General features: G+C 44.9%; 14 non-coding genes across 14 annotated transcripts; all 14 read right to left on the bottom strand.

Moving 5' to 3' along the window:
• Positions 1-525: 525 nt before the first annotated feature.
• LOC141207813 (U2 spliceosomal RNA) lies at positions 526-716 on the bottom strand. Its single transcript, XR_012278136.1, has one exon. It is a non-coding gene; the product is annotated as a U2 spliceosomal RNA (small nuclear RNA).
• Positions 717-1,831: 1,115 nt separating this feature from the next.
• On the bottom strand, positions 1,832-2,022 carry LOC141207814 (U2 spliceosomal RNA). Its single transcript, XR_012278137.1, has one exon. It is a non-coding gene; the product is annotated as a U2 spliceosomal RNA (small nuclear RNA).
• A 1,115-nt stretch (positions 2,023-3,137) lies between these two features.
• On the bottom strand, positions 3,138-3,328 carry LOC141207815 (U2 spliceosomal RNA). The gene has a single exon (XR_012278138.1). It is a non-coding gene; the product is annotated as a U2 spliceosomal RNA (small nuclear RNA).
• Positions 3,329-4,443: 1,115 nt separating this feature from the next.
• On the bottom strand, positions 4,444-4,634 carry LOC141207817 (U2 spliceosomal RNA). Its single transcript, XR_012278140.1, has one exon. It is a non-coding gene; the product is annotated as a U2 spliceosomal RNA (small nuclear RNA).
• A 1,115-nt stretch (positions 4,635-5,749) lies between these two features.
• Positions 5,750-5,940, bottom strand: LOC141207818 (U2 spliceosomal RNA). The gene has a single exon (XR_012278141.1). It is a non-coding gene; the product is annotated as a U2 spliceosomal RNA (small nuclear RNA).
• Positions 5,941-7,055: 1,115 nt separating this feature from the next.
• Positions 7,056-7,246, bottom strand: LOC141207819 (U2 spliceosomal RNA). The gene has a single exon (XR_012278142.1). It is a non-coding gene; the product is annotated as a U2 spliceosomal RNA (small nuclear RNA).
• Positions 7,247-8,361: 1,115 nt separating this feature from the next.
• LOC141207820 (U2 spliceosomal RNA) lies at positions 8,362-8,552 on the bottom strand. The gene has a single exon (XR_012278143.1). It is a non-coding gene; the product is annotated as a U2 spliceosomal RNA (small nuclear RNA).
• Positions 8,553-9,667: 1,115 nt separating this feature from the next.
• On the bottom strand, positions 9,668-9,858 carry LOC141207821 (U2 spliceosomal RNA). Its single transcript, XR_012278144.1, has one exon. It is a non-coding gene; the product is annotated as a U2 spliceosomal RNA (small nuclear RNA).
• A 1,118-nt stretch (positions 9,859-10,976) lies between these two features.
• Positions 10,977-11,167, bottom strand: LOC141207823 (U2 spliceosomal RNA). Its single transcript, XR_012278146.1, has one exon. It is a non-coding gene; the product is annotated as a U2 spliceosomal RNA (small nuclear RNA).
• A 1,121-nt stretch (positions 11,168-12,288) lies between these two features.
• On the bottom strand, positions 12,289-12,479 carry LOC141207824 (U2 spliceosomal RNA). The gene has a single exon (XR_012278147.1). It is a non-coding gene; the product is annotated as a U2 spliceosomal RNA (small nuclear RNA).
• Positions 12,480-13,600: 1,121 nt separating this feature from the next.
• Positions 13,601-13,791, bottom strand: LOC141207826 (U2 spliceosomal RNA). The gene has a single exon (XR_012278148.1). It is a non-coding gene; the product is annotated as a U2 spliceosomal RNA (small nuclear RNA).
• A 1,115-nt stretch (positions 13,792-14,906) lies between these two features.
• On the bottom strand, positions 14,907-15,097 carry LOC141207827 (U2 spliceosomal RNA). Its single transcript, XR_012278149.1, has one exon. It is a non-coding gene; the product is annotated as a U2 spliceosomal RNA (small nuclear RNA).
• A 1,824-nt stretch (positions 15,098-16,921) lies between these two features.
• On the bottom strand, positions 16,922-17,112 carry LOC141207152 (U2 spliceosomal RNA). Its single transcript, XR_012277575.1, has one exon. It is a non-coding gene; the product is annotated as a U2 spliceosomal RNA (small nuclear RNA).
• A 1,824-nt stretch (positions 17,113-18,936) lies between these two features.
• On the bottom strand, positions 18,937-19,126 carry LOC141207288 (U2 spliceosomal RNA). Its single transcript, XR_012277701.1, has one exon. It is a non-coding gene; the product is annotated as a U2 spliceosomal RNA (small nuclear RNA).
• Positions 19,127-24,191: the final 5,065 nt, after the last annotated feature.

Raw genomic sequence — 24,191 nt, forward strand, 5'->3', positions numbered from 1 at the left:
TGAAAGAAGTCAGTGTTCCAGCAGAAGGAGACAACGTTTCAGAAAAGGCATTGTAGCAAACCAAAAAAGAAATTTTAAGCGCAGCAGAGTAACCAGCGCACATACCTGTTAGCTCAGGTGAGTTTAAAAGGCTGCTGTTGATAACAAGGGCATTTGCTAAATAGATGGTGTGTGTGCAACAATATACTGAAAGGTCAATTATATTGTGCAGCTTATCTCACCACCTGTAGTTATTTAGGTGAAAGCTCCAAAATGCTTGCCTAATATGTCTGTTTATCCAAAAGGAAGTAAAAAGGGAGAGCTAGAAAGATAGCATTGCATCACATTACATGGCAATGCAATGCACAGTTGCTGAAGTTGAACCAAAATGAGCTTGTAATCTGGCTTCTGCAACTTTGAACATGAAAAATCCAATGAGGAGAAGAAAAGCAAAGCCAAAGAGTCCATCCCAAAATCCGACAAACAAGCAAAATGAACAAAAAACATTGAATTCAATTCTTTCTGATTTTAGAAACTGCATTAAAGAAGGGGTGCACCGGTCCTGGAGATACTGCAATACCAGGTCAATGCGTGGAGTGGACAGAGCAAGCTCTTTTTCCATCTCCCTGTTCTAAAAATCCATTTAATATATGGTCCCCAGATAGGGGACGTATCAGATATTAAACTGATAAGAACAGATACTACACTTGATCTTAGCCAAAAGGCCGAGAAGCGATAACCAGAATTGGTTTCAAACTACGGAGCCACCCAAGGATCCTGAAAAGTCCATTTGTGGAGATCAGCTCCTGGACTCCCGTTAAGAAGACATGTTGTCAACCTCTAGATCCCTTACATGCCTGCACTTTTCGGCTTGCTGCTGCTGCAATCCACGCGTTTTAGATCTGCATAACTCCACCTCTTTAAACACAGCACCTTCACCCCCTGCTGTTCCCACCCGCCTCAACACCGTTGGAAGGGAGGAGAACCAATTAAGGCGGGGGGTGGGGTGGAACGAGCAGCTGTCTACCCTTAGCAGGAGGGCTCCTGATTACATACCTCTCCTGCTGCTGCTGCTGCTGGCTGTCCAGCAGCAGACTGAAGGTGGCTGCTGCTGTGCACAGGTATATAAAGGCTCAGAGCCTATTATGACACGCGCAGCCAGCGTTCCATTGCCACATTCCATCTACTGCAGGCAGGATACCTGGCTGGCTGAATGTCGCTGAGAAGCTCACAGAGACCGCCATAAGCAACAGTTTAACAGAATGCCACAGACTAATCAACCAAACTTTTTGGGTTGGGTTCTCTTTTATAGTCTGCAGGCATTAAATGAAAGAAGTCAGTGTTCCAGCAGAAGGAGACAACGTTTCAGAAAAGGCATTGTAGCAAACCAAAAAAGAAATTTTAAGCGCAGCAGAGTAACCAGCGCACATACCTGTTAGCTCAGGTGAGTTTAAAAGGCTGCTGTTGATAACAAGGGCATTTGCTAAATAGATGGTGTGTGTGCAACAATATACTGAAAGGTCAATTATATTGTGCAGCTTATCTCACCACCTGTAGTTATTTAGGTGAAAGCTCCAAAATGCTTGCCTAATATGTCTGTTTATCCAAAAGGAAGTAAAAAGGGAGAGCTAGAAAGATAGCATTGCATCACATTACATGGCAATGCAATGCACAGTTGCTGAAGTTGAACCAAAATGAGCTTGTAATCTGGCTTCTGCAACTTTGAACATGAAAAATCCAATGAGGAGAAGAAAAGCAAAGCCAAAGAGTCCATCCCAAAATCCGACAAACAAGCAAAATGAACAAAAAACATTGAATTCAATTCTTTCTGATTTTAGAAACTGCATTAAAGAAGGGGTGCACCGGTCCTGGAGATACTGCAATACCAGGTCAATGCGTGGAGTGGACAGAGCAAGCTCTTTTTCCATCTCCCTGTTCTAAAAATCCATTTAATATATGGTCCCCAGATAGGGGACGTATCAGATATTAAACTGATAAGAACAGATACTACACTTGATCTTAGCCAAAAGGCCGAGAAGCGATAACCAGAATTGGTTTCAAACTACGGAGCCACCCAAGGATCCTGAAAAGTCCATTTGTGGAGATGAGCTCCTGGACTCCCGTTAAGAAGACATGTTGTCAACCTCTAGATCCCTTACATGCCTGCACTTTTCGGCTTGCTGCTGCTGCAATCCACGCGTTTTAGATCTGCATAACTCCACCTCTTTAAACACAGCACCTTCACCCCCTGCTGTTCCCACCCGCCTCAACACCGTTGGAAGGGAGGAGAACCAATTAAGGCGGGGGGTGGGGTGGAACGAGCAGCTGTCTACCCTTAGCAGGAGGGCTCCTGATTACATACCTCTCCTGCTGCTGCTGCTGCTGGCTGTCCAGCAGCAGACTGAAGGTGGCTGCTGCTGTGCACAGGTATATAAAGGCTCAGAGCCTATTATGACACGCGCAGTCAGCGTTCCATTGCCACATTCCATCTACTGCAGGCAGGATACCTGGCTGGCTGAATGTCGCTGAGAAGCTCACAGAGACCGCCATAAGCAACAGTTTAACAGAATGCCACAGACTAATCAACCAAACTTTTTGGGTTGGGTTCTCTTTTATAGTCTGCAGGCATTAAATGAAAGAAGTCAGTGTTCCAGCAGAAGGAGACAACGTTTCAGAAAAGGCATTGTAGCAAACCAAAAAAGAAATTTTAAGCGCAGCAGAGTAACCAGCGCACATACCTGTTAGCTCAGGTGAGTTTAAAAGGCTGCTGTTGATAACAAGGGCATTTGCTAAATAGATGGTGTGTGTGCAACAATATACTGAAAGGTCAATTATATTGTGCAGCTTATCTCACCACCTGTAGTTATTTAGGTGAAAGCTCCAAAATGCTTGCCTAATATGTCTGTTTATCCAAAAGGAAGTAAAAAGGGAGAGCTAGAAAGATAGCATTGCATCACATTACATGGCAATGCAATGCACAGTTGCTGAAGTTGAACCAAAATGAGCTTGTAATCTGGCTTCTGCAACTTTGAACATGAAAAATCCAATGAGGAGAAGAAAAGCAAAGCCAAAGAGTCCATCCCAAAATCCGACAAACAAGCAAAATGAACAAAAAACATTGAATTCAATTCTTTCTGATTTTAGAAACTGCATTAAAGAAGGGGTGCACCGGTCCTGGAGATACTGCAATACCAGGTCAATGCGTGGAGTGGACAGAGCAAGCTCTTTTTCCATCTCCCTGTTCTAAAAATCCATTTAATATATGGTCCCCAGATAGGGGACGTATCAGATATTAAACTGATAAGAACAGATACTACACTTGATCTTAGCCAAAAGGCCGAGAAGCGATAACCAGAATTGGTTTCAAACTACGGAGCCACCCAAGGATCCTGAAAAGTCCATTTGTGGAGATGAGCTCCTGGACTCCCGTTAAGAAGACATGTTGTCAACCTCTAGATCCCTTACATGCCTGCACTTTTCGGCTTGCTGCTGCTGCAATCCACGCGTTTTAGATCTGCATAACTCCACCTCTTTAAACACAGCACCTTCACCCCCTGCTGTTCCCACCCGCCTCAACACCGTTGGAAGGGAGGAGAACCAATTAAGGCGGGGGGTGGGGTGGAACGAGCAGCTGTCTACCCTTAGCAGGAGGGCTCCTGATTACATACCTCTCCTGCTGCTGCTGCTGCTGGCTGTCCAGCAGCAGACTGAAGGTGGCTGCTGCTGTGCACAGGTATATAAAGGCTCAGAGCCTATTATGACACGCGCAGCCAGCGTTCCATTGCCACATTCCATCTACTGCAGGCAGGATACCTGGCTGGCTGAATGTCGCTGAGAAGCTCACAGAGACCGCCATAAGCAACAGTTTAACAGAATGCCACAGACTAATCAACCAAACTTTTTGGGTTGGGTTCTCTTTTATAGTCTGCAGGCATTAAATGAAAGAAGTCAGTGTTCCAGCAGAAGGAGACAACGTTTCAGAAAAGGCATTGTAGCAAACCAAAAAAGAAATTTTAAGCGCAGCAGAGTAACCAGCGCACATACCTGTTAGCTCAGGTGAGTTTAAAAGGCTGCTGTTGATAACAAGGGCATTTGCTAAATAGATGGTGTGTGTGCAACAATATACTGAAAGGTCAATTATATTGTGCAGCTTATCTCACCACCTGTAGTTATTTAGGTGAAAGCTCCAAAATGCTTGCCTAATATGTCTGTTTATCCAAAAGGAAGTAAAAAGGGAGAGCTAGAAAGATAGCATTGCATCACATTACATGGCAATGCAATGCACAGTTGCTGAAGTTGAACCAAAATGAGCTTGTAATCTGGCTTCTGCAACTTTGAACATGAAAAATCCAATGAGGAGAAGAAAAGCAAAGCCAAAGAGTCCATCCCAAAATCCGACAAACAAGCAAAATGAACAAAAAACATTGAATTCAATTCTTTCTGATTTTAGAAACTGCATTAAAGAAGGGGTGCACCGGTCCTGGAGATACTGCAATACCAGGTCAATGCGTGGAGTGGACAGAGCAAGCTCTTTTTCCATCTCCCTGTTCTAAAAATCCATTTAATATATGGTCCCCAGATAGGGGACGTATCAGATATTAAACTGATAAGAACAGATACTACACTTGATCTTAGCCAAAAGGCCGAGAAGCGATAACCAGAATTGGTTTCAAACTACGGAGCCACCCAAGGATCCTGAAAAGTCCATTTGTGGAGATGAGCTCCTGGACTCCCGTTAAGAAGACATGTTGTCAACCTCTAGATCCCTTACATGCCTGCACTTTTCGGCTTGCTGCTGCTGCAATCCACGCGTTTTAGATCTGCATAACTCCACCTCTTTAAACACAGCACCTTCACCCCCTGCTGTTCCCACCCGCCTCAACACCGTTGGAAGGGAGGAGAACCAATTAAGGCGGGGGGTGGGGTGGAACGAGCAGCTGTCTACCCTTAGCAGGAGGGCTCCTGATTACATACCTCTCCTGCTGCTGCTGCTGCTGGCTGTCCAGCAGCAGACTGAAGGTGGCTGCTGCTGTGCACAGGTATATAAAGGCTCAGAGCCTATTATGACACGCGCAGTCAGCGTTCCATTGCCACATTCCATCTACTGCAGGCAGGATACCTGGCTGGCTGAATGTCGCTGAGAAGCTCACAGAGACCGCCATAAGCAACAGTTTAACAGAATGCCACAGACTAATCAACCAAACTTTTTGGGTTGGGTTCTCTTTTATAGTCTGCAGGCATTAAATGAAAGAAGTCAGTGTTCCAGCAGAAGGAGACAACGTTTCAGAAAAGGCATTGTAGCAAACCAAAAAAGAAATTTTAAGCGCAGCAGAGTAACCAGCGCACATACCTGTTAGCTCAGGTGAGTTTAAAAGGCTGCTGTTGATAACAAGGGCATTTGCTAAATAGATGGTGTGTGTGCAACAATATACTGAAAGGTCAATTATATTGTGCAGCTTATCTCACCACCTGTAGTTATTTAGGTGAAAGCTCCAAAATGCTTGCCTAATATGTCTGTTTATCCAAAAGGAAGTAAAAAGGGAGAGCTAGAAAGATAGCATTGCATCACATTACATGGCAATGCAATGCACAGTTGCTGAAGTTGAACCAAAATGAGCTTGTAATCTGGCTTCTGCAACTTTGAACATGAAAAATCCAATGAGGAGAAGAAAAGCAAAGCCAAAGAGTCCATCCCAAAATCCGACAAACAAGCAAAATGAACAAAAAACATTGAATTCAATTCTTTCTGATTTTAGAAACTGCATTAAAGAAGGGGTGCACCGGTCCTGGAGATACTGCAATACCAGGTCAATGCGTGGAGTGGACAGAGCAAGCTCTTTTTCCATCTCCCTGTTCTAAAAATCCATTTAATATATGGTCCCCAGATAGGGGACGTATCAGATATTAAACTGATAAGAACAGATACTACACTTGATCTTAGCCAAAAGGCCGAGAAGCGATAACCAGAATTGGTTTCAAACTACGGAGCCACCCAAGGATCCTGAAAAGTCCATTTGTGGAGATGAGCTCCTGGACTCCCGTTAAGAAGACATGTTGTCAACCTCTAGATCCCTTACATGCCTGCACTTTTCGGCTTGCTGCTGCTGCAATCCACGCGTTTTAGATCTGCATAACTCCACCTCTTTAAACACAGCACCTTCACCCCCTGCTGTTCCCACCCGCCTCAACACCGTTGGAAGGGAGGAGAACCAATTAAGGCGGGGGGTGGGGTGGAACGAGCAGCTGTCTACCCTTAGCAGGAGGGCTCCTGATTACATACCTCTCCTGCTGCTGCTGCTGCTGGCTGTCCAGCAGCAGACTGAAGGTGGCTGCTGCTGTGCACAGGTATATAAAGGCTCAGAGCCTATTATGACACGCGCAGCCAGCGTTCCATTGCCACATTCCATCTACTGCAGGCAGGATACCTGGCTGGCTGAATGTCGCTGAGAAGCTCACAGAGACCGCCATAAGCAACAGTTTAACAGAATGCCACAGACTAATCAACCAAACTTTTTGGGTTGGGTTCTCTTTTATAGTCTGCAGGCATTAAATGAAAGAAGTCAGTGTTCCAGCAGAAGGAGACAACGTTTCAGAAAAGGCATTGTAGCAAACCAAAAAAGAAATTTTAAGCGCAGCAGAGTAACCAGCGCACATACCTGTTAGCTCAGGTGAGTTTAAAAGGCTGCTGTTGATAACAAGGGCATTTGCTAAATAGATGGTGTGTGTGCAACAATATACTGAAAGGTCAATTATATTGTGCAGCTTATCTCACCACCTGTAGTTATTTAGGTGAAAGCTCCAAAATGCTTGCCTAATATGTCTGTTTATCCAAAAGGAAGTAAAAAGGGAGAGCTAGAAAGATAGCATTGCATCACATTACATGGCAATGCAATGCACAGTTGCTGAAGTTGAACCAAAATGAGCTTGTAATCTGGCTTCTGCAACTTTGAACATGAAAAATCCAATGAGGAGAAGAAAAGCAAAGCCAAAGAGTCCATCCCAAAATCCGACAAACAAGCAAAATGAACAAAAAACATTGAATTCAATTCTTTCTGATTTTAGAAACTGCATTAAAGAAGGGGTGCACCGGTCCTGGAGATACTGCAATACCAGGTCAATGCGTGGAGTGGACAGAGCAAGCTCTTTTTCCATCTCCCTGTTCTAAAAATCCATTTAATATATGGTCCCCAGATAGGGGACGTATCAGATATTAAACTGATAAGAACAGATACTACACTTGATCTTAGCCAAAAGGCCGAGAAGCGATAACCAGAATTGGTTTCAAACTACGGAGCCACCCAAGGATCCTGAAAAGTCCATTTGTGGAGATGAGCTCCTGGACTCCCGTTAAGAAGACATGTTGTCAACCTCTAGATCCCTTACATGCCTGCACTTTTCGGCTTGCTGCTGCTGCAATCCACGCGTTTTAGATCTGCATAACTCCACCTCTTTAAACACAGCACCTTCACCCCCTGCTGTTCCCACCCGCCTCAACACCGTTGGAAGGTAGGAGAACCAATTAAGGCGGGGGGTGGGGTGGAACGAGCAGCTGTCTACCCTTAGCAGGAGGGCTCCTGATTACATACCTCTCCTGCTGCTGCTGCTGCTGGCTGTCCAGCAGCAGACTGAAGGTGGCTGCTGCTGTGCACAGGTATATAAAGGCTCAGAGCCTATTATGACACGCGCAGCCAGCGTTCCATTGCCACATTCCATCTACTGCAGGCAGGATACCTGGCTGGCTGAATGTCGCTGAGAAGCTCACAGAGACCGCCATAAGCAACAGTTTAACAGAATGCCACAGACTAATCAGCCAAACTTTTTGGGTTGGGTTCTCTTTTATAGTCTGCAGGCATTAAATGAAAGAAGTCAGTGTTCCAGCAGAAGGAGACAACGTTTCAGAAAAGGCATTGTAGCAAACCAAAAAAGAAATTTTAAGCGCAGCAGAGTAACCAGCGCACATACCTGTTAGCTCAGGTGAGTTTAAAAGGCTGCTGTTGATAACAAGGGCATTTGCTAAATAGATGGTGTGTGTGCAACAATATACTGAAAGGTCAATTATATTGTGCAGCTTATCTCACCACCTGTAGTTATTTAGGTGAAAGCTCCAAAATGCTTGCCTAATATGTCTGTTTATCCAAAAGGAAGTAAAAAGGGAGAGCTAGAAAGATAGCATTGCATCACATTACATGGCAATGCAATGCACAGTTGCTGAAGTTGAACCAAAATGAGCTTGTAATCTGGCTTCTGCAACTTTGAACATGAAAAATCCAATGAGGAGAAGAAAAGCAAAGCCAAAGAGTCCATCCCAAAATCCGACAAACAAGCAAAATGAACAAAAAACATTGAATTCAATTCTTTCTGATTTTAGAAACTGCATTAAAGAAGGGGTGCACCGGTCCTGGAGATACTGCAATACCAGGTCAATGCGTGGAGTGGACAGAGCAAGCTCTTTTTCCATCTCCCTGTTCTAAAAATCCATTTAATATATGGTCCCCAGATAGGGGACGTATCAGATATTAAACTGATAAGAACAGATACTACACTTGATCTTAGCCAAAAGGCCGAGAAGCGATAACCAGAATTGGTTTCAAACTACGGAGCCACCCAAGGATCCTGAAAAGTCCATTTGTGGAGATGAGCTCCTGGACTCCCGTTAAGAAGACATGTTGTCAACCTCTAGATCCCTTACATGCCTGCACTTTTCGGCTTGCTGCTGCTGCAATCCACGCGTTTTAGATCTGCATAACTCCACCTCTTTAAACACAGCACCTTCACCCCCTGCTGTTCCCACCCGCCTCAACACCGTTGGAAGGGAGGAGAACCAATTAAGGCGGGGGGTGGGGTGGAACGAGCAGCTGTCTACCCTTAGCAGGAGGGCTGCTGATTACATACCTCTCCTGCTGCTGCTGCTGCTGGCTGTCCAGCAGCAGACTGAAGGTGGCTGCTGCTGTGCACAGGTATATAAAGGCTCAGAGCCTATTATGACACGCGCAGCCAGCGTTCCATTGCCACATTCCATCTACTGCAGGCAGGATACCTGGCTGGCTGAATGTCGCTGAGAAGCTCACAGAGACCGCCATAAGCAACAGTTTAACAGAATGCCACAGACTAATCAACCAAACTTTTTGGGTTGGGTTCTCTTTTATAGTCTGCAGGCATTAAATGAAAGAAGTCAGTGTTCCAGCAGAGGGAGACAACGTTTCAGAAAAGGCATTGTAGCAAACCAAAAAAGAAATTTTAAGCGCAGCAGAGTAACCAGCGCACATACCTGTTAGCTCAGGTGAGTTTAAAAGGCTGCTGTTGATAACAAGGGCATTTGCTAAATAGATGGTGTGTGTGCAACAATATACTGAAAGGTCAATTATATTGTGCAGCTTATCTCACCACCTGTAGTTATTTAGGTGAAAGCTCCAAAATGCTTGCCTAATATGTCTGTTTATCCAAAAGGAAGTAAAAAGGGAGAGCTAGAAAGATAGCATTTCATTACATTACATGGCAATGCAATGCACAGTTGCTGAAGTTGAACCAAAATGAGCTTGTAATCTGGCTTCTGCAACTTTGAACATGAAAAATCCAATGAGGAGAAGAAAAGCAAAGCCAAAGAGTCCATCCCAAAATCCGACAAACAAGCAAAATGAACAAAAAACATTGAATTCAATTCTTTCTGATTTTAGAAACTGCATTAAAGAAGGGGTGCACCGGTCCTGGAGATACTGCAATACCAGGTCAATGCGTGGAGTGGACAGAGCAAGCTCTTTTTCCATCTCCCTGTTCTAAAAATCCATTTAATATATGGTCCCCAGATAGGGGACGTATCAGATATTAAACTGATAAGAACAGATACTACACTTGATCTTAGCCAAAAGGCCGAGAAGCGATAACCAGAATTGGTTTCAAACTACGGAGCCACCCAAGGATCCTGAAAAGTCCATTTGTGGAGATGAGCTCCTGGACTCCCGTTAAGAAGACATGTTGTCAACCTCTAGATCCCTTATATGCCTGCACTTTTCGGCTTGCTGCTGCTGCAATCCACGCGTTTTAGATCTGCATAACTCCACCTCTTTAAACACAGCACCTTCACCCCCTGCTGTTCCCACCCGCCTCAACACCGTTGGAAGGGAGGAGAACCAATTAAGGCGGGGGGTGGGGTGGAACGAGCAGCTGTCTACCCTTAGCAGGAGGGCTGCTGATTACATACCTCTCCTGCTGCTGCTGCTGCTGCTGGCTGTCCAGCAGCAGACTGAAGGTGGCTGCTGCTGTGCACAGGTATATAAAGGCTCAGAGCCTATTATGACATGCGCAGCCAGCGTTCCATTGCCACATTCCATCTACTGCAGGCAGGATACCTGGCTGGCTGAATGTCGCTGAGAAGCTCACAGAGACCGCCATAAGCAACAGTTTAACAGAATGCCACAGACTAATCAACCAAACTTTTTGGGTTGGGTTCTCTTTTATAGTCTGCAGGCATTAAATGAAAGAAGTCAGTGTTCCAGCAGAGGGAGACAACGTTTCAGAAAAGGCATTGTAGCAAACCAAAAAAGAAATTTTAAGCGCAGCAGAGTAACCAGCGCACATACCTGTTAGCTCAGGTGAGTTTAAAAGGCTGCTGTTGATAACAAGGGCATTTGCTAAATAGATGGTGTGTGTGCAACAATATACTGAAAGGTCAATTATATTGTGCAGCTTATCTCACCACCTGTAGTTATTTAGGTGAAAGCTCCAAAATGCTTGCCTAATATGTCTGTTTATCCAAAAGGAAGTAAAAAGGGAGAGCTAGAAAGATAGCATTTCATTACATTACATGGCAATGCAATGCACAGTTGCTGAAGTTGAACCAAAATGAGCTTGTAATCTGGCTTCTGCAACTTTGAACATGAAAAATCCAATGAGGAGAAGAAAAGCAAAGCCAAAGAGTCCATCCCAAAATCCGACAAACAAGCAAAATGAACAAAAATCATTGAATTCAATTCTTTCTGATTTTAGAAACTGCATTAAAGAAGGGGTGCACCGGTCCTGGAGATACTGCAATACCAGGTCAATGCGTGGAGTGGACAGAGCAAGCTCTTTTTCCATCTCCCTGTTCTAAAAATCCATTTAATATATGGTCCCCAGATAGGGGACGTATCAGATATTAAACTGATAAGAACAGATACTACACTTGATCTTAGCCAAAAGGCCGAGAAGCGATAACCAGAATTGGTTTCAAACTACGGAGCCACCCAAGGATCCTGAAAAGTCCATTTGTGGAGATGAGCTCCTGGACTCCCGTTAAGAAGACATGTTGTCAACCTCTAGATCCCTTACATGCCTGCACTTTTCGGCTTGCTGCTGCTGCAATCCACGCGTTTTAGATCTGCATAACTCCACCTCTTTAAACACAGCACCTTCACCCCCTGCTGTTCCCACCCGCCTCAACACCGTTGGAAGGGAGGAGAACCAATTAAGGCGGGGGGTGGGGTGGAACGAGCAGCTGTCTACCCTTAGCAGGAGGGCTGCTGATTACATACCTCTCCTGCTGCTGCTGCTGCTGCTGCTGGCTGTCCAGCAGCAGACTGAAGGTGGCTGCTGCTGTGCACAGGTATATAAAGGCTCAGAGCCTATTATGACACGCGCAGCCAGCGTTCCATTGCCACATTCCATCTACTGCAGGCAGGATACCTGGCTGGCTGAATGTCGCTGAGAAGCTCACAGAGACCGCCATAAGCAACAGTTTAACAGAATGCCACAGACTAATCAACCAAACTTTTTGGGTTGGGTTCTCTTTTATAGTCTGCAGGCATTAAATGAAAGAAGTCAGTGTTCCAGCAGAGGGAGACAACGTTTCAGAAAAGGCATTGTAGCAAACCAAAAAAGAAATTTTAAGCGCAGCAGAGTAACCAGCGCACATACCTGTTAGCTCAGGTGAGTTTAAAAGGCTGCTGTTGATAACAAGGGCATTTGCTAAATAGATGGTGTGTGTGCAACAATATACTGAAAGGTCAATTATATTGTGCAGCTTATCTCACCACCTGTAGTTATTTAGGTGAAAGCTCCAAAATGCTTGCCTAATATGTCTGTTTATCCAAAAGGAAGTAAAAAGGGAGAGCTAGAAAGATAGCATTTCATTACATTACATGGCAATGCAATGCACAGTTGCTGAAGTTGAACCAAAATGAGCTTGTAATCTGGCTTCTGCAACTTTGAACATGAAAAATCCAATGAGGAGAAGAAAAGCAAAGCCAAAGAGTCCATCCCAAAATCCGACAAACAAGCAAAATGAACAAAAAACATTGAATTCAATTCTTTCTGATTTTAGAAACTGCATTAAAGAAGGGGTGCACCGGTCCTGGAGATACTGCAATACCAGGTCAATGCGTGGAGTGGACAGAGCAAGCTCTTTTTCCATCTCCCTGTTCTAAAAATCCATTTAATATATGGTCCCCAGATAGGGGACGTATCAGATATTAAACTGATAAGAACAGATACTACACTTGATCTTAGCCAAAAGGCCGAGAAGCGATAACCAGAATTGGTTTCAAACTACGGAGCCACCCAAGGATCCTGAAAAGTCCATTTGTGGAGATGAGCTCCTGGACTCCCGTTAAGAAGACATGTTGTCAACCTCTAGATCCCTTACATGCCTGCACTTTTCGGCTTGCTGCTGCTGCAATCCACGCGTTTTAGATCTGCATAACTCCACCTCTTTAAACACAGCACCTTCACCCCCTGCTGTTCCCACCCGCCTCAACACCGTTGGAAGGGAGGAGAACCAATTAAGGCGGGGGGTGGGGTGGAACGAGCAGCTGTCTACCCTTAGCAGGAGGGCTGCTGATTACATACCTCTCCTGCTGCTGCTGCTGCTGCTGCTGGCTGTCCAGCAGCAGACTGAAGGTGGCTGCTGCTGTGCACAGGTATATAAAGGCTCAGAGCCTATTATGACACGCGCAGCCAGCGTTCCATTGCCACATTCCATCTACTGCAGGCAGGATACCTGGCTGGCTGAATGTCGCTGAGAAGCTCACAGAGACCGCCATAAGCAACAGTTTAACAGAATGCCACAGACTAATCAACCAAACTTTTTGGGTTGGGTTCTCTTTTATAGTCTGCAGGCATTAAATGAAAGAAGTCAGTGTTCCAGCAGAGGGAGACAACGTTTCAGAAAAGGCATTGTAGCAAACCAAAAAAGAAATTTTAAGCGCAGCAGAGTAACCAGCGCACATACCTGTTAGCTCAGGTGAGTTTAAAAGGCTGCTGTTGATAACAAGGGCATTTGCTAAATAGATGGTGTGTGTGCAACAATATACTGAAAGGTCAATTATATTGTGCAGCTTATCTCACCACCTGTAGTTATTTAGGTGAAAGCTCCAAAATGCTTGCCTAATATGTCTGTTTATCCAAAAGGAAGTAAAAAGGGAGAGCTAGAAAGATAGCATTTCATTACATTATATGGCAATGCAATGCACAGTTGCTGAAGTTGAACCAAAATGAGCTTGTAATCTGGCTTCTGCAACTTTGAACATGAAAAATCCAATGAGGAGAAGAAAAGCAAAGCCAAAGAGTCCATCCCAAAATCCGACAAACAAGCAAAATGAACAAAAAACATTGAATTCAATTCTTTCTGATTTTAGAAACTGCATTAAAGAAGGGGTGCACCGGTCCTGGAGATACTGCAATACCAGGTCAATGCGTGGAGTGGACAGAGCAAGCTCTTTTTCCATCTCCCTGTTCTAAAAATCCATTTAATATATGGTCCCCAGATAGGGGACGTATCAGATATTAAACTGATAAGAACAGATACTACACTTGATCTTAGCCAAAAGGCCGAGAAGCGATAACCAGAATTGGTTTCAAACTACGGAGCCACCCAAGGATCCTGAAAAGTCCATTTGTGGAGATGAGCTCCTGGACTCCCGTTAAGAAGACATGTTGTCAACCTCTAGATCCCTTACATGCCTGCACTTTTCGGCTTGCTGCTGCTGCAATCCACGCGTTTTAGATCTGCATAACTCCACCTCTTTAAACACAGCACCTTCACCCCCTGCTGTTCCCACCCGCCTCAACACCGTTGGAAGGGAGGAGAACCAATTAAGGCGGGGGGTGGGGTGGAACGAGCAGCTGTCTACCCTTAGCAGGAGGGCTGCTGATTACATACCTCTCCTGCTGCTGCTGCTGCTGGCTGTCCAGCAGCAGACTGAAGGTGGCTGCTGCTGTGCACAGGTATATAAAGGCTCAGAGCCTATTATGACACGCGCAGCCAGCGTTCCATTGCCACATTCCATCTACTGCAGGCAGGATACCTGGCTGGCTGAATGTCGCTGAGAAGCTCACAGAGACCGCCATAAGCAACAGTTTAACAGAATGCCACAGACTAATCAACCAAACTTTTTGGGTTGGGTTCTCTTTTATAGTCTGCAGGCATTAAATGAAAGAAGTCAGTGTTCCAGCAGAGGGAGACAACGTTTCAGAAAAGGCATTGTAGCAAACCAAAAAAGAAATTTTAAGCGCAGCAGAGTAACCAGCGCACATACCTGTTAGCTCAGGTGAGTTTAAAAGGCTGCTGTTGATAACAAGGGCATTTGCTAAATAGATGGTGTGTGTGCAACAATATACTGAAAGGTCAATTATATTGTGCAGCTTATCTCACCACCTGTAGTTATTTAGGTGAAAGCTCCAAAATGCTTGCCTAATATGTCTGTTTATCCAAAAGGAAGTAAAAAGGGAGAGCTAGAAAGATAGCATTTCATTACATTACATGGCAATGCAATGCACAGTTGCTGAAGTTGAACCAAAATGAGCTTGTAATCTGGCTTCTGCAACTTTGAACATGAAAAATCCAATGAGGAGAAGAAAAGCAAAGCCAAAGAGTCCATCCCAAAATCCGACAAACAAGCAAAATGAACAAAAAACATTGAATTCAATTCTTTCTGATTTTAGAAACTGCATTAAAGAAGGGGTGCACCGGTCCTGGAGATACTGCAATACCAGGTCAATGCGTGGAGTGGACAGAGCAAGCTCTTTTTCCATCTCCCTGTTCTAAAAATCCATTTAATATATGGTCCCCAGATAGGGGACGTATCAGATATTAAACTGATAAGAACAGATACTACACTTGATCTTAGCCAAAAGGCCGAGAAGCGATAACCAGAATTGGTTTCAGGCTGTGTGCCCACGTAGCGTTTTTCAAGCGTATATGCTGCGGAATTTCCGCAGCGTAAACGCTTGAAAAACGCATGTAGATCCGCACCCCATGGTCCCCAATGGCATTCCGCAATGTCAATGCCCATGCTGCGGATTTTTCCGCAGCGTATATGCTGCAGTCAAAAATCCGCAGCATGTTCATTAATTTTGCCGAAGCGCTGCGGAATCAATGTGCGGATGGTACCCAAGTCTGGAGGAGAGGAGACTCTCCTCCAGACCTGGGTACCAAAGAACCTGTAAAAAAAAGAGAAAATAAAGTTTATACTTATCTTCTGATGTTTTCCCTCCGTCGCGCTGTTGTCTGAAGGACCTGCCACGTCATTGAGTCATGTGACCCACCACATGACTCAATGACGTCACCGCAGGTCCTGCACACAACAGCGTGAGCCGCTCAAGACTCCGGACGGGGCAGAGAATGCATCAGAAGGTGAGTATAAAGTTTATTTTTTTATTTTTACCATTCTGAACAAGTTGTCAAGCACTTTTCCAAGTGATGCTTGGAGAAGTGCTTGATAACCCGCATGCGGAAATGCATGCAAAGACGCCTCACAAACGCTTCTACCTGGCGGGAAAACCGCATGTAATATCCGCATGCGATTTTCCCGCCAGGGAGAAGCGTAAAAAATATGCTTCAGGTCCGCAACGTGGGCACATAGCCTCAAACTACGGAGCCACCCAAGGATCCTGAAAAGTCCATTTGTGGAGATGAGCTCCTGGACTCCCGTTAAGAAGACATGTTGTCAACCTCTAGATCCCTTACATGCCTGCACTTTTCGGCTTGCTGCTGCTGCAATCCACGCGTTTTAGATCTGCATAACTCCACCTCTTTAAACACAGCACCTTCACCCCCTGCTGTTCCCACCCGCCTCAACACCGTTGGAAGGGAGGAGAACCAATTAAGGCGGGGGGTGGGGTGGAACGAGCAGCTGTCTACCCTTAGCAGGAGGGCTGCTGATTACATACCTCTCCTGCTGCTGCTGCTGCTGCTGCTGGCTGTCCAGCAGCAGACTGAAGGTGGCTGCTGCTGTGCACAGGTATATAAAGGCTCAGAGCCTATTATGACACGCGCAGCCAGCGTTCCATTGCCACATTCCATCTACTGCAGGCAGGATACCTGGCTGGCTGAATGTCGCTGAGAAGCTCACAGAGACCGCCATAAGCAACAGTTTAACAGAATGCCACAGACTAATCAACCAAACTTTTTGGGTTGGGTTCTCTTTTATAGTCTGCAGGCATTAAATGAAAGAAGTCAGTGTTCCAGCAGAGGGAGACAACGTTTCAGAAAAGGCATTGTAGCAAACCAAAAAAGAAATTTTAAGCGCAGCAGAGTAACCAGCGCACATACCTGTTAGCTCAGGTGAGTTTAAAAGGCTGCTGTTGATAACAAGGGCATTTGCTAAATAGATGGTGTGTGTGCAACAATATACTGAAAGGTCAATTATATTGTGCAGCTTATCTCACCACCTGTAGTTATTTAGGTGAAAGCTCCAAAATGCTTGCCTAATATGTCTGTTTATCCAAAAGGAAGTAAAAAGGGAGAGCTAGAAAGATAGCATTGCGTTACATTACATGACAATGCAATGCACAGTTGCTGAAGTTGAACCAAAATGAGCTTGTAATCTGGCTTCTGCAACTTTGAACATGAAAAATCCAATGAGGAGAAGAAAAGCAAAGCCAAAGAGTCCATCCCAAAATCCGACAAACAAGCAAAATGAACAAAAAACATTGAATTCAATTCTTTCTGATTTTAGAAACTGCATTAAAGAAGGGGTGCACCGGTCCTGGAGATACTGCAATACCAGGTCAATGCGTGGAGTGGACAGAGCAAGCTCTTTTTCCATCTCCCTGTTCTAAAAATCCATTTAATATATGGTCCCCAGATAGGGGACGTATCAGATATTAAACTGATAAGAACAGATACTACACTTGATCTTAGCCAAAAAGCCGAGAAGCGATAACCAGAATTGGTTTCAGGCTGTGTGCCCACGTAGCGTTTTTCAAGCGTATATGCTGCGGAATTTCCGCAGCGTAAACGCTTGAAAAACGCATGTAGATCCGCACCCCATGGTCCCCAATGGCATTCCGCAATGTCAATGCCCATGCTGCGGATTTTTCCGCAGCGTATATGCTGCAGTCAAAAATCCGCAGCATGTTCATTAATTTTGCCGAAGCGCTGCGGAATCAATGTGCGGATGGTACCCAAGTCTGGAGGAGAGGAGACTCTCCTCCAGACCTGGGTACCAAAGAACCTGTAAAAAAAAGAGAAAATAAAGTTTATACTTATCTTCTGATGTTTTCCCTCCGTCGCGCTGTTGTCTGAAGGACCTGCCACGTCATTGAGTCATGTGACCCACCACATGACTCAATGACGTCACCGCAGGTCCTGCACACAACAGCGTGAGCCGCTCAAGACTCCGGACGGGGCAGAGAATGCATCAGAAGGTGAGTATAAAGTTTATTTTTTTATTTTTACCATTCTGAACAAGTTGTCAAGCACTTTTCCAAGTGATGCTTGGAGAAGTGCTTGATAACCCGCATGCGGAAATGCATGCAAAGACGCCTCACAAACGCTTCTACCTGGCGGGAAAACCGCATGTAATATCCGCATGCGATTTTCCCGCCAGGGAGAAGCGTAAAAAATATGCTTCAGGTCCGCAACGTGGGCACATAGCCTCAAACTACGGAGCCACCCAAGGATCCTGAAAAGTCCATTTGTGGAGATGAGCTCCTGGACTCCCGTTAAGAAGACATGTTGTCAACCTCTAGATCCCTTACATGCCTGCACTTTTCGGCTTGCTGCTGCTGCAATCCACGCGTTTTAGATCTGCATAACTCCACCTCTTTAAACACAGCACCTTCACCCCCTGCTGTTCCCACCCGCCTCAACACCGTTGGAAGGGAGGAGAACCAATTAAGGCGGGGGGTGGGGTGGAACGAGCAGCTGTCTACCCTTAGCAGGAGGGCTCCTGATTACATACCTCTCCTGCTGCTGCTGCTGCTGCTGCTGGCTGTCCAGCAGCAGACTGAAGGTGGCTGCTGCTGTGCACAGGTATATAAAGGCTCAGAGCCTATTATGACACGCGCAGCCAGCGTTCCATTGCCACATTCCATCTACTGCAGGCAGGATACCTGGCTGGCTGAATGTCGCTGAGAAGCTCACAGAGACCGCCATAAGCAACAGTTTAACAGAATGCCACAGACTAATCAACCAAACTTTTTGGGTTGGGTTCTCTTTTATAGTCTGCAGGCATTAAATGAAAGAAGTCAGTGTTCCAGCAGAGGGAGACAACGTTTCAGAAAAGGCATTGTAGCAAACCAAAAAAGAAATTTTAAGCGCAGCAGAGTAACCAGCGCACATACCTGTTAGCTCAGGTGAGTTTAAAAGGCTGCTGTTGATAACAAGGGCATTTGCTAAATAGATGGTGTGTGTGCAACAATATACTGAAAGGTCAATTATATTGTGCAGCTTATCTCACCACCTGTAGTTATTTAGGTGAAAGCTCCAAAATGCTTGCCTAATATGTCTGTTTATCCAAAAGGAAGTAAAAAGGGAGAGCTAGAAAGATAGCATTTCATTACATTACATGGCAATGCAATGCACAGTTGCTGAAGTTGAACCAAAATGAGCTTGTAATCTGGCTTCTGCAACTTTGAACATGAAAAATCCAATGAGGAGAAGAAAAGCAAAGCCAAAGAGTCCATCCCAAAATCCGACAAACAAGCAAAATGAACAAAAAACATTGAATTCAATTCTTTCTGATTTTAGAAACTGCATTAAAGAAGGGGTGCACCGGTCCTGGAGATACTGCAATACCAGGTCAATGCGTGGAGTGGACAGAGCAAGCTCTTTTTCCATCTCCCTGTTCTAAAAATCCATTTAATATATGGTCCCCAGATTGGGGACGTATCAGATATTAAACTGATAAGAACAGATCAGGTTTCAACATAATTTATTAAGTGCGTAAAAGATGGTTTACAATCAAAAACAACAACACAAACAGTACATTATTAAAACACAGAATTCCACCCATAAATACCCCATATACGATTAGCATCCCTCCTCCCAATACATTTGACATCCCTCAAGTAATAAATATACATCTGGCTAAAAGCAATTTTAAGACAATCCTTCACAGAAATAGCATCACGTTTAAAAAGTAAAATATTGCGTGCCTTCCAAAGGGCGTCTTTAAAACAGTTAATCATACACCAACATATACAATACTGTTGAGGGGTCGGACATTTAAAAAGGCCATATAAAACATATTCATGGTTAAAATCTCTTAAACCGCAAGTCCATTTTAAAAGAATCCCAACTTTGTGCCAAAGTTCCTGTGCAAATGGGCAATTCCACATAAGGTGCAAGGTGGTTTCGTCATTAACACATGAGTCTCTGGGGCATTTGGCTCTGGCCACCAGGCCTCTCCTGTGTTGAAACTCTCTGGTGGGGAGGCACTGGTGGACCACCATCCATGCGATGTCCTTATGTCCATTTGCTAAGAATTTCCCGAAGACATTCTTCCAAACTTGCTTCGATCTCTCTTCTGAGAAATTTACTATGGGGGTCACATCTTCATTCCTCCTCAGAAAAGATAAAAGCTTCTTGCGGTCTTTAAAAATGTCCATATTAAAATCACCAAGGCTATAAAATCGAACAGTCTTTTCTAAGATTGCTTGGTGTTTGGGGGGGCATAGTAAAACAGGGGAATTCAACGACAACTTAAACCATCTTTTAAAAATCATCCCACAAGTATATTTTAAAAAATAACTTAGCGCACTATTACCATTAAAATGTTTGAAACAAAAGCAGAAATAATTTAAATACAAATAAATATGTAAATCGGGGACATCCCTTCCGCCGTTCATTTTATTCTTCCTCATTATTTCTCGCCTTAATTTTTCCATTTTGGAGTTCCATAAAAACATAAAGATCATCCTAGTCATTTTTTTAATTAAAACATCAGAGGGGGGGTACACCATAGCTATATACAGTATGAGGGGTAACAACACTGATTTTATAATTAAAATTTTCCCCTCCATTGTTAGGGACCTCAAACCCCAAAATGATATTTTCTTTGACATTTTTTCTATGACATTCTCCCAGCTTTGAGTTCCCACATTCTCCTCGTTAAAAACAACTCCAAGAATTTTTACATTGTCTCGTTTTATAGTGAGCTGCGGGAGTTGGGCGGTGTCCCAGGATTCCAAAGTCAGACATTCAGATTTATTTAAATTAAGTTTAAAACCGGATGCCTGGGAAAAAAAATCAATGCGCAACACCGCCCTCCGGAGGGAAGCAGGGTCCACGCACACAACCGTCACGTCATCCATGTAGCCAAAGACTCTCACATCACTGCCACCTCCGCCTGGAACAGGAACCCCTCTAATCACTTTGTCTTTCCTTATTGCGCTCAGCAGGGGCTCCATGGCGCAGATGAACAGGATGGGCGACAAGGGGCATCCCTGCTTCACTCCGGACTCAAGGGGAACTCCATCTGTTAAAAAGCCATTAAGAGAAATTTGACTAAAACAATTTTTATATAAAATCTTAATACAATTTAAAAGCATATTAGGGATACCCATTCTTTTTAAAACTCTAAAAAGAAATCTATGAGAGACTCTATCGAAAGCTTTTTCAAAATCTAGGGCTAAAAGAGCTACATTTTGACCCCGGTCTCTGGAATACCAAATTACATCCCTTAATACGTTTAAAACCTCTGAAATACTTCTGCCTGGTACACTACAAACCTGCTCAGGCTGGATTAGTTTGGCAATGACACTCCTGAGCCGGTCTGCAACCACCTTAGCAAGTACCTTGTAATCAACATTTAGGAGAGTTATGGGTCTCCAATTCGCTAGAGTACTGCGGTCACCTTTTTTATATATCAAAGACACCACTCCTCTCCTCCACGAAAATGGCAACTGTTCACAAATAAAAACTTCTTTAAAAAGCATAAAAAGGTCCTCTTTTAAAATGTCCCAAAAAGTAAGGTAAAACTCTACAGGTAGTCCGTCACACCCAGGTGCTTTACCCTTAGAGAAACTTTTAAAAACATAAAATAATTCCTCTAAAACAATATCGCGTTCTAAAAACTCCTGGTCTGTAAAATTTAACTTAAAATCGAGATCATTAAGAGCATCAGATAAAAAGGACTCATCTATACACTTTTTACTAAAAAGATGCTTATAAAAGTTAAAAGTAGCATTCAACATTCCCTGCATAGATGTTTCACCCTCTAGATTTGTGATCACTTCTCTTTTATCCATGACTTTTTTGAAGAAGAAGCGAGAGCACTTCTCCCCCTCCTCCAAGTGCTGCACTCTAGAGTTAAAAATAATCTCTTTCCCCTTTGTGTCTATGCAGTTCTGGATTTCAGTTTTTAGGTCAGCAATATCATCTCCCACCTCCACCCCTAGCTCTTTGAATTTAAAAAGTGTTTGTAGTTTGGTGTTAAGATCACTAAAACATCTTTTTTTCTCTCTAGCTTTACGTCTCCCTGCTTTTATAAAAAACATTCTGACTTTTTTTTTCAAATTTTCCCACCAGGTTGCCATAGGGGCATCAGAAGGTTTTTGTCGCCGCCAGGCTTGATAGGCTTTACCAAAGTCTTGTCGAATCAGAGGGTCCTCCAGCAGGTATGTACTTAGACGCCAGAGGCCCCTGTTGACCCTCTGTTCATCCCGATATTCTAGATGCACCTCCAAGCCCTTATGGTCAGAAAATATATTTGATGTTAAAACACATTTTACAGGGTTAAAATCATCTGATAGGAAAATAAAATCGATCCTGGAGGACACCCCTCTTCCGGACCACGTATAACCAGGGTCCGTCGGCAGGAGTGACCTCCACGCATCGCATAATTTAAAATCAGTTATAAAATCTTTCAATAGATGACATGACTTATCCAATTTGCGTAAAGGGTCACCCCCTGCTCGTTGTTCACTAGCACAAAGACAATTAAAATCACCCCCTACGATCAGGGGAGATGACCCAGTACAGTACAATGGCAATATCCCAAATAAATTAATTCTCTCTTGCTTATCAGGGGGAGCATAAATATTCATTACACGTAGGGTAAAACCATTAAATTTAAAATGCACTAAAACCACTCTGCCTGGTACTATTTCTGTGACAGCATTTATAGTAATATTTCTCCCACGACAGAGGAAGCCCACCCCCGCTGACTTGTTGTCATTGGAGCCAGACCAGATGGAGGGCCCCAGTCTCCAATCTGTCTTGATATCATTATAATTTAGTGCATGTTGTATCCCGCATTCCTGTAATAAACATATGTCAAAGTCAGTGGTTTCTAAATACTTGAATAGAGCAGCCCTACGAACTGGGCTCTTTAATGACCTCACATTCAGTGAGACAAGTCTTAATGTGGGCATTCATAGGTCAGGGTGGTGGATCTTCCATGAGGACACCTGACTCAAAGCCCTGTATATCAAATTGCTCCAGGACATCCGGGCTACAGGACCCAAACGACTCGATATTCTGTGAGCCGGCGGTTGCCCCCTCGTAGGTCACGGTTCCCAGCCACATTCCAGGAGACGCTGGGGCTTCGACATTCCGTCTCTTTTTCGGGGCAGACTCCACTAGGTCACTGGTGCAGTCCTCCTCTTCCTCCACCTCCTCCAGGGGGGGAGACTGGTCCATCAGGACAAGATCAGCAACACAGATTTCCTGATGTTCGCCACCTAGAAGCAAAGCCCCCTCATCTGGCTGGCTAATCGCCCTGGAAGATCCTGAGGCCATCGCTGCGTGGTCCCCTGTAGCCAACCGCACAGGGGCACCACCCTCCAGCCCAACAGGATCGGTATCGGGAACCATCGATAAGGAGGATACCCTCCCAGAAGGAGGACCCCCCCGCTCCGGTCCATGCGAGGTCCGCCCATCGTTAAGGGACTTCGATGCAGGTGCCGCCCCAGAGGGGCCTCCGGCTCCCTGCTCCATCCCAGCCTTCTCGCCCTTCGAACCGCCCTCCGACGCCGGCCTGCCAGTGAAGACCGGTGGGCGCATCGGCTCAGCTTCAGAAGATGCAGCTTCTGCGTAGGTCCTGGTCCTGGTCCTGTTGGGGCATCCTCGGAATATGTGCCCCGCCTCACCGCAGAGATTACATTTCCTCCCAGCGGGACAGTCCTTCATTAAATGTCCGTAACAGCTGCAATTATTGCAGCGGTCTACTTTCCTGCCCGTGCAGGACGTTTGGGTATGACCCATTTGTCCACAGTTCCTGCAACATACTGGCATTCCAGGATAAAATAAGTAGCCTCTGCTCTTACCGATTACGAAGGTTGAGGGAGGGTGTAGCATTCCTCCCACTCCACTAAGGTCCCTCTTTAGACGGGCCATATACCTTCTCTTGCCGCACCAGAAGCCTACCGCGTTCTTCACAGTACCCAGGTATCTCAGATCATCACAATAGCGGGTAAGGTAGGTCGAGATGTCTGCAGCTTCCACAAAGGGGTTCGGGAAATGCACCACGATGGGGATCTCGTCATAAGCATACAAGAGACAAAAGGTTAGTCCATCCAATTCATCTAAGTAGTTTTTCTCGTTTACCTTTTGTACGAGTTGCTGACAGCATCCCTGGCTCTTGAAGGTGATGGTGTATGTCCCCTTGTACTCGTCCTGGAAGCAGAATATGTCTTCCCGCCGAAACTCCAGAACTCCAAGAAGAATCCTATGGCAGATGTAGTCCAAATTCTTCTCCATCCTCGATGCTGCTCCAACTTCAATCCTCACGGTGTTCCGCATCCGGGCATCACCCGATGAATATGTGAGCGTTGCCGGCATCCTTCACTCAGGAACGTACCGACTCTTCTCTCTGAAAGGCGCAAGCCTTCATGGGATCTCTTCCCGTTGCTCCCGGACTAATCCCTCCTCCCAATAGCAGCAGGGGGGTTAAGTCCCTCCGAAGAGGAACGATCCCCCCAGGCCGAGAGAAAGGGTACCAAGAGCACCTCACAGGCAAGACCACACAGGTAAACCTGATAGATCGTGCCAAAAGGCCGAGAAGCGATAACCAGAA

Source organism: Phyllobates terribilis, unplaced genomic scaffold (genome assembly GCF_046119375.1).
Source record: "Phyllobates terribilis strain yellow unplaced genomic scaffold, ASM4611937v1 Scaffold_160__1_contigs__length_4322635, whole genome shotgun sequence".
In the NCBI taxonomy this organism is placed as follows: Eukaryota; Metazoa; Chordata; class Amphibia; order Anura; family Dendrobatidae; genus Phyllobates; species Phyllobates terribilis.